Genomic DNA, 9764 nt, shown 5'->3' with positions numbered 1-9764 from the left:
TGGGGCTGCCTTTTCCCCAACCTTACCCAAGGGAAGTGGACAGAGCTGTCCAACAGTCACTCTACTCCTTGGCCTGGTAGCCACAGGGCTGTTTCTGGAAGAAACTAAGCCCTGTGGCTGTCAGGGGCCACCTGCACATGGGCCAGGCAGGGAGAGGGACACTGGAAACTTCCCTGGGTGGGAAGGTGGCCCAGCTTGTGAGGCCCCAGGCTGACAAGTCCTTGCAGTCACAACACAGCATGGGTGGGGGCCTTCCAAGTCATAGTTTGTCCACACTTAGCTCAGCAACAGAGCACACTCCACCCTCTCCATGAAGAGCAGCACGCTCAGCGACTGGATGTCAGATGGTTTCTGCTGTGTGAGAACCTCTGCACACGCTCCACCAGGCGCACCATGAGCTGGTCTGAGATGCCGGGGCAGGACTCCTCTGCCAGGCTGAAAGCGTTCTCTAGTTCCTCCGCATGCCCACACTGCCACCATTCTGCCTATGCTTCTCTTTCAGCTCTCCGAAGACTGGCCGGACCAGCGTAGACAGGCACTGGGACCGTGGCTGTCTCTTGATAGGGGTCTGCTTGCTTCTGAGAGCTGTGCAGGGCCATTCCCTTGTGCAGCTTGTTGTGTGGGCTGGGCCAGATGGTTGGGGGGAATGTCCATATGGGGCCCTGTTCCCCTTCCTTGGCCTCACCGTCTATATCTGAGTCCTCAGAGCTGGACTCCTCGCCATGCCCCTCTGACTTCCAACGCTTGTAGTGGTGGATGAGCTCCGTGAGGAAGGAGGTCTTTTTGGTATAGCGTGTGATGAACTTGTGCTTCAGAAGCTCCTTGGCTGTGGGCCTGAATCGGGGGTCCTTATTGAGGCAGGCCTCCACAAATTTCTTGAAGGGCCTGCTGTGGTGACCTTCCAGTGTGGGTGGGCTGTTCTTGGGATTAGGAACAGAACTCGCGTGGGGTGCAGGTCAGAGTTTGGTGGCTCCCCCTTCGCCAGTGCGATGGCTGTGATGCCAGAGACCAGATGTCAGCCTTGAAGTCATAGGCTGACTGCTTGGCGACCTCTGGTGCCATCCAAAAAGGGGTGTCCACAAATGTGTCAGTGAGTTGCCCTGCCACCCCGAAGTCTGCCAGCTTCACATCTCTCTGCTCCGAGAGCAGCACGTTGTCTGCTTTGATGTCACTGTGGATCTTGTGCTCTGAGTGCAGGTAGTCCAGGCCCTTCAGGATCTCCCGCAGGATGGTGGCAATGTAGGTCTCCTCCAGGTGGCCTGGTTTAAACAGGTCTAGCGCAGAGCCACTATCCAGGTACTCCGTGATAATTCATAGCTTGGTACTCTTCAGGTAGGAGCCGAAGTAGCGGGTGATATAGGGGCTGTCACACTGGCTGAGCACAGTGATCTCCTGCTGAATGTCCTCCATCTCATCCTCAGCCTCTTCCAGGTCGATGATCTTGATGGCCACCAACTCTTTGGTGTGGTTGTCGATGCCCTTGTGCACCTTCACGAAGGAGCCCTTGCCAATGCAGTCCAACTTGGTGAAGAGTTCCTTAGGGTCCACTCGAGAGTGCTGGTGCGCGAATCCGCGGAACTGAGCCATGTCCGCGGCCCGCCGCTGGGCTGTCGGTCCGTGCGCCCGCTCTCCTCAGGCCCCTCCGGGCGGCCCCATCCCCACCTTCCTGCCTGCTCTACAGTGCCATCAGGGCTCCCACCCATAGCTCCAGCCGCCCAGCGTGCCCGGGCAGCCTAACCCGAGAGGATGGTTGACCTTTTGAAAAAGGTAGTTACATAGCCACAGCTCTCTGCAGCTGTGGTTGGGAGATTAGTCTGGATTTCATTAGCCACCAAGTTTCCCATCTTTTTCAGATGCAACCGTGGTGCTTCCTTTCAGTCACACCTGCCATTCTTTCTGGAGTTTGTCCTTTTATTATAAAACATAAGAGAAACCACACAAATGTATCATTGATAACCACCATCCAGGCAAAGACATAGAACTTGCCCAGTCAGCAAACTCTCCACACACTCCATCCTCTTAACCCGTTAGACACATCAGTTTAGTGAGAAATTTCTGTTGTTGAAATAGGTTAACAACTTCATCAGAGACCATCACTTTTACAATTGGCTTCTGTCCTAGTTGCTTTTCTCTTATTCTTAAGACAAAATGCATAGTGATATTAAGGAAGGAAAGGTTTGGTGGCAAAAAAACAGCAAAAGCAACAAGAGCAAAGGGGGCAGGGTAAGCCTCTTTTCCTCTCTTACTCTGTGCCCTCCTCTTGAACAGGCTCAGGATGTCTACAAAGTGATGGCCCTGGCCCCCTGGTGAGTTACTTAGCTAACCTTCCAAACTTCTTAAATTGACACTTCTCAAGTTGACAGTGTATCATCCATAACAACATCCATCATGAAGAAGTTCTTACTGAGCAGATCCATACTCAGTAGACTTCTGTATTGGTGGAGACACTGTGTCAACTTGAAATGATTATTATTATTTTTATTATTTTTTATGTATTTGTTACAGGGTCTCACTATGCAGCTCGGGCTAGTAATGATCCTTCTGTTTCCAGCCAATCCAGTGCTGGGATTACAGGCGTGCACCACCATGCCTCATCCTGGTGACCAGCTCAGTGCGTCCGGGGCGGGGGCAGGGCAGGGCAGGGCTGACATGGCATGTGATATCGGCAGGGGACCCCAGTTCCTGAGCTTGCCTAAGGAGGTGCTTAGTTCTCTGAGCTATCTGGCCAGCCCAAATTGGGAAGCTTAGAAACTTCACTAAATAACTCAGTGGTTCTGCATCCTGGGGTGAAGAGGACATGCCCTATAGTGGGTGTTTACACTCCAAGATGTTGTGATGTTTGATCCATTATGTCAACTTGAAGGTAGATAGCCTGCTTAGTTCTTTGGATATTTATCTAGCAGTATGATTGCTAAATTATATGGTGATTCATTTTTTAATTCTTTAAGGAAACTCCATATTCTTTTCCCCTTTTCTCTACTTGATACCTTTATCTTTTCAATAATAGTTATTTTTACTGGAGTGAGTTGACAGCTCACTGTTTTGATTTGCATTTCCCTGATGGATTAGTAAGGCTTACCACTTTTTCATGTACTCACTTTATGTCTTCCTTTGAGAACTGTCTATTTAGGTTTATTGCTTATTTTACAATCAAGTTATTTTTTGCTGCTGAGTCCATGGAATTCCTTATGTGTTATGGGTATTTACACCTTGTCTAATTATAGTTTGCTATCTTTTTTGCATTCTGTAGCCTTTCTCTTTATTCTATTGATTGAGTCCTTTGTTGTGTAGTAGCTTTTTAGTTTGTTATAATCCAATTTATCTTATTTATGCTAGTCTTTTTTTTCTTTTTTACCTGTTCTTTTGGGTTATTCTTCAAAAAATATTAGTACTTTTTAATGTTTTGAAGTGTATATTTTCTGATTTCTTCTGGTAGTTTCATGTCTTACATGTAAGTATTAAAATCATTTTGAGTTGATTTTTAACAGGTGAGAGATATGGATATATCTTTTCTCATTCTTCTTCTGCACTTGAGCCTACACATTTCCTAGCCTACACTATTTATTGCAGATTGTCCTCTGTCCACTGCACACTTTTAGTACCTTTGTTGAATGTCAGTTGGTGACGTGTGTGTGTGTGTGTGTGTGTGTGTGTGTGTGCTTCTAGTCACTGTGTTCTGTTTTCTTGGTCTCCATGGCTGCTTTTAAGGGAAAGCAGTGTTGTTTTGATGATGATAGTATATTTTAATGTCAGGTAGTATAACGGCTCCTGCTTTGTTCTTTTTGCTCAAGATAGCTTTGGCAATTCAGTAATTTTGTTTATATACAAACTTTAGGATTGTTTTTTCCAATTCTGTGAAGAATGTCAGTATTATTTTTTTTGACAGAGTTTGCATTGCATCTAGATCTTTGTGAAACATGAAGATTTTAATAATATTTATTTGTAAATCTATGAACATTAAAGTCCTTTTAATTTTGGGTTCCTTTTAATTTTCTATTATTATAGGCAGCTAGGTAAGGTAGAAATTAAACAGTCAGTCAGACAGGGACAAGCCTTCAAGGAATTCAGTGAAAAATATGAGACTATATCAACACTGGTTGGAAGTACATCTGAAGAAAACAAGGCCTCAACATCAAGTCATAATAGCCAGATTTGTGTACTTCCCTAAGGGATCAATGAAATCTTGAGCTATGCTCTAATTGGTACCACCTTGTACATAAAGTCCAGATGTGCATCAGATACCTAGATGGGTGGTCAGTGCAGCTGTTCTCATCCCTTCCTCCAAATGTTCCTGTTTTAGGAGTCATAGGCAAGCCAAGGGTGATGATGTCAGCCATAAACCCTTACTATAAGCCCTACTTCCCTGTTTAGGTCAATATTAGCTAAGTGGCTATATGTGTAATCTTACTAGTTGATTATAGTTTGACCCATGTTGTAACCACCTTCTGATTTTACTCTATAAAATAGTCTTAGAGAAATGATCTTGGTGGCAATTCACATGGGACCCCTCCTGTATCTCAGGAGCTAACTATATTGGTATAGGGGAAAAGTATCTCTCAACTTGCTAGAAATCAGATATCAACAGATTATGTTTGCATTGTAGAGATCTTTCATTTTGGGGGGTGGTTAATTTATTAATTTCATTTTATTAATTTTTTTAGCTATTGTAAATGTGGTTGTTTCCTTGATGTCTATTCCAGGTAATTGATAATTGGCATACAGGAACATTATTGATTTTTTTGTATGCTGAGATTGTGTCCTGCAACTTTGATGGATATATTTATTAGTCTTAATAATTTTTGAGTAGTCTTTGCAGGTTTTTCATTTATAGAATCATGTGATCTGAAAGTGGTGACAATTTGCCTTCAGCCTTTCCATTTTGTTTGTTGGCTTGATTGCTTTGACCGGGCCTTCTCATACAATGTTAAATAGATAAAATAAAAGTAGGAAAAAAAATAAAAAATAAAAGTAGGCATCCTTGTTTTACATCTTCAAGAATAAACAAAACATTTGACTTTTTTTCCATTCAGTGTTATACCAACGATTGGTTTATCTCATATGGTCTTTATTATGTTGAGGAGCTACCTTTCTTTACTATTTTGAAAGTTTTTATCTTGAAGGGACATTGAATTTTATCAAATGCCTTTTCTGCATCTATTAACATAGCTATATACTTTTTGCCCTTTTCCTGTTGTTATGGTTTATGATAATTTTGATTCATGTATACTAATCTAATCTTGTTTCTCATTATTCAGATTTTCTACTGTTCATTCTTCTTTATTTTCTCATGATCCAATTTAGATAAAGTGTATATATCTAGAACCTTGTTTTTTTTGTAGATTACCAAATTTGTTTGCACATTATTGTTCATACTAATTTGTAGCAATCCTTTGTATTTCTGCAACATCAGATGTAATGTCTTCCTGTCCATTTTGACTTTACCTGAGCCTTTTCTTTTTCTTAGTCTAGGTAAGGGCTTATCCAATTTTGTTTTTTTAAAAATGAAGTTCATTTGTATATTTTAGGTATACATAATGCTCACAGTCACCATAAGGAATTTGTACCTGTACATGATATAACTTCATTCTTTTCCCCCACATTCTCTTATCTTCCCTTCAGCCTCCCTCTCCCTCTTCGTTTACTAAAGCTTTGCTTCCATTTTTCATTCTTTTCACATTTTTTCCTGTATCTGTTTCTCCCTCCCTCCTCCCTAGTTCTGCTTCCCATTTGAACATTTTCTTCCTGTTTCACAATACCTTTTAGTCTTTATTTACACTTTCAGTTTCCCACTCCAGAAAAACAATGCAGTATTTACATACATGTATCCAATTTATTTCACTAAGAGTATGGTTTCAAGGCTCATCCGTCTAACTATAATATCTCAAGTTTATTCTTCTTTATGGCCGAGCAGTACTCCATTGTATGAAAACCTCACATCTTTATCCAGTCATTGTTGACGGTCACTTGGTCTGTGTCCAAGATTTAGCTGTTACAAGCTGTGCTGCTGTAAACATGGGTATTGCAGAAAGAGGAGAGCTGTGTCAGAGTGAGCTAGCCCTAACCTTCTGAGGAATCTCCACACTGCCTTCCAGTGTTGGCACCAGTCTACACTCTCACAACAGCGGAGAATCATTTCTTTTTCCCCACAGACTCACCAGCATTTGTTATTGTTCCTGTCTTGATAATGGCCATGCTTTCTGAAGTGAATGGAATCCCAGCACTGCTTTAATTTGCATCTTTCAGATGACCAGTGATGTTGAACATTTATCATATGCTTTTTGTATATGATATCAATTTTTTATCATATGCTTTTTATTTGCTTTTTGTACTTCTTAATCTAAGAAATGTCTATTCATTTCAGATGCCCATTTTTGGACTGTTTAAATTTTTTTGGGGGTGTTGGTATTTTTGAGTTCTTTGTGTATTCTAGATAGGAGTCCTTTGTCTGAGCAACAACTGGCAAAGATTTTTCAGTACACTGTAGGTTGTCTCTTCGCCCCGTTGGTGGTTTCTCTCTCTTGTCTTTTGAAGGAGTTATGGAGAAGAACAAAGAAATAGAAGAAGAGGAAGAGATGAGATGGAAGTGGGGAGGGTAAAGGAAGATTTCACAAACTTTGAGAAACTGGTGAAAAAGACAGGAGGAAGAGAAAAAAGGAAGAAATAACAACAGGAACAGAATAGAACAACAACAAACAAACAATTTTCACACTCAACTAAAAGCAAGAACAAACATTCAAGGAAAAGAAAGAAAAAAATGCAAGGGGGAAAAAAAGTCTTCTTTAGGGTGTGTCTCTGCTGTCACTGATAGGCCAAGAGAGCTGACAGACCCCAGGTCCCTGCTGCCTGATCCTCGCAAGCCATAAGAAGTGTGTTGCCCTGGTGGACAACCTCGGCAACTCATCTTTGACATTCCATTCTGGATGTTGGCTGTGAGGCGGGGGCCTGTGGTACTTCAGCCATGGTACTTCAGTTGCCTCCTGCTGGCTTGAACTCAGGTCCTTGCACTTGGGTGTTTCTCACCGCTGCACCTTGACCTGACACAGGGAGCACCTAGACAGAGTCAATCTTGAGCTGCTCTGATTTCTGAGTTCAGTTTTCTCCTTTCCAACATGGCCACTGACCAATCACCTTCTCCTGGGGAGGCCTGAATTGGACTAGAGTGAGATCACTTACTAGTCACTGCAGTTTGCAGCATCCGCTGCTCCATTCTACTGGGGCATTTCTCCTTGGAGGTCTCTGGGGTCTCCCATGTTCACTGTTTCTGGAGGTTTCAGCCTCCCTTCCTGTGTCATGAGCCAGGGCTCAGGGAGAAAGCACAGCTTGCCGCCTCTCTCAAGGTCCCTCTCTCCAATGTCTTTGTGGGCTCTGATTCTTGCTTCAGATCCTTTCTGGGTCCTGGGGATCCACTTCCCTCCTTCTCTTCTTCACATTGCTATATTCCATTGTCTGGACTCCCTCAAATGTCAAAAGAGGCCATTTCTCTGCTCATCACCACTCAACCATCTTTGCAGACATTGCTTGATAAAATTTTAATTTTTCAAAATTTGCTCAGAATTGTTTTGTAGTTAGCCATGATTTATCCTGGAGAATATTTCATGGATTGACAAGAAGAATGTATTCTGTAGTTGTTTGATGGAATGTTCCACAGATATCGGTTAGGCCCATTTGATCTAGAGTTCGATTTAACCTTGCTATTTCTTTGCTGATTTTCTATCTGGATGATGTGTGCCTTGCTGAACGTGGGTGTTAAATTCCTCTACGATTACTGTATAGGACTCTGTCCTCACCCAAAGTATTTTAAGATTTGCTTTATGTATTTCAGTGGTCCATTACTGGACATATCATTATGTCATGACTCATCTTACTTCTCTGTCCTGCTTTTGTCTAAATTCTATTTTATCTGATATACTTATGACTACTCCTGCTTTCCTTTGGATTCAATTTCCATGAAATATTTTTTCCATGCCTTTCCTTTCATCCTATTTGTGCTCTTAGATGTCAAGTCTTGTAAACAATATACAGTTGGGTAGTGTATTTGAACCCATTTCTTTATTTCTTTTAATTAGAGAATTTAATCCATTCACCTTTTCTAAATCAATAAATCTCTCTCTCTCTCTCTCTCTCTCTCTCTCTCTCTCTCTCTCTCTCTGTATTGTGGGTAATTAAACCCAGGGCCTTCCACATACTAAGCAAATGTTCTACCTCTTAGCTACATCCAAGTCCTACTTCATTTACAGTGAAGATACTTACTGGCAGGTAATATTTTTGTTGTTGTTGTTGTTGTTGTTGTTGTTGTTGTTGTTGGGGGTGGTTCCCGGAATCGAACTCATGGCCTTGCACTTGCCAGGTAGACACTGTGCTGGTGAACTATATCCCTGGCCCCTGGTAGGCAACTTCTTACTGCAGTTATTTTTTAATTTGTTTTCTAGGTTCATTTCAGTTTTTATTTGTTTTCCCTCTTTTCCTGTATTTCTTTATGGCTAAGTAATTTACTATAGTAGGTGCTCTGATTCCTTGTCTATTATTTTCATTCGTATAGCTTATGTTTTTATTTTATAGCTTGAGGCTTTCAAAAAGTTTTTTCATTATAGGAAGCTATTTTGAAATAATAGAAAGTTAACACAATTATTTAAAAAGTTAAGAAATATAAAACTTTGCACTTGCACTATATTCCTCCCATGTTTTGAATTTTGATGCCCCATTTTATATCTTTCCATTTTGCCTATTTCTGAACATATTAATGTACTTATTGTTATTTTATATTACTTTTAGTCTTGATGCTGAAGATATGAATGGTTTGTTTACCGTGTTTATTTTAGTATAGCATTCTAAGCTTATTAGTTGTAAATGTAATCAAGGCAGTTTTGTAATTACTGACAACTTTTTTAACGTATTTAGTACAGGGTCTATAGAGTCACACCACACAGGTCGAACTCGTAGTGATCCTCCTGTTTTCAGTCTTCCAAGCACTGGCATTACAGGTGTGTGCTACCATGCCCAGGCTCCACTGTTGTCTCAGTGCGCCCCGGGGGTGGGTCAGCAAGGCACACCGGGGATAAAATCTCAGCCCCCATGTCTGCCTAAGCAGGTGCTTTAGTCTGCTGAGCTATCTGGCTGGCCCTTACTGACAACTTTTAAAAATCTATTCTTTCTACTCATCTGAAAAGAGAAGACATAGCACTTAAGTGCTCAAAGGTACTTAAATAAAGGCATTCTTCTTCTTCTTTTTTTTTTAATAACAACTGGCTTAAAATGAGTTAAGAAAATAAGTGTATCAATGATTAGAATCTCGACTTTTAGTAACAAAGTGAAGATGAAGCATGATCCACGACTTTTTTTCCAGTAGATAAGCTGCTCTGTGCGAAGAAAGTCTTTCGCTAAATTGGAGACTGTCCAATTCAAATGAAGCAATGTTCAGTCTGTTTAATTAAAAAAAAAACAGATGGATTATCTGGCCTGCTGACAGTCACAAGCTTTGGGGGATGACACTTCCTTCTACTCAAAAGGAAATGGAAGAAGAGACTACTTATTGCATACATTTTGGGTTTTTATCAACCTCCTCAGAGTCTGTTCTCAGCATGGTGCTGATTTTTAAAAAGATCACATAGGAATCAAAGAGGATTAAGGGCAAGCCATCCACAATATGGCAAAATCTTCTGTATTTCATAGTTGACATAGTCTTAAGTGGGCCATCGAAGAGCTTCCTTTCAATTATATCATATTTATTTGTGTATTTTCTTGTGTTTTTTTTATAGATGTTATTT

At 41.3% G+C, this 9764-nt stretch overlaps 1 pseudogene; it reads right to left on the bottom strand.

Moving 5' to 3' along the window:
* Window positions 1–275: 275 nt before the first annotated feature.
* LOC101559858 lies at window positions 276–1642 on the bottom strand (annotated as a pseudogene).
* Between the last annotated feature and the right edge of the window lie 8122 nt (window positions 1643–9764).

This window comes from Octodon degus, unplaced genomic scaffold, assembly GCF_000260255.1.
Source record: "Octodon degus isolate 3935 unplaced genomic scaffold, OctDeg1.0 scaffold00102, whole genome shotgun sequence".
NCBI classification, from domain to species: Eukaryota; Metazoa; Chordata; class Mammalia; order Rodentia; family Octodontidae; genus Octodon; species Octodon degus.
Note: the sequence above shows the minus strand (reverse complement) of the source record. Positions and strands in the feature narration are given on the sequence as shown.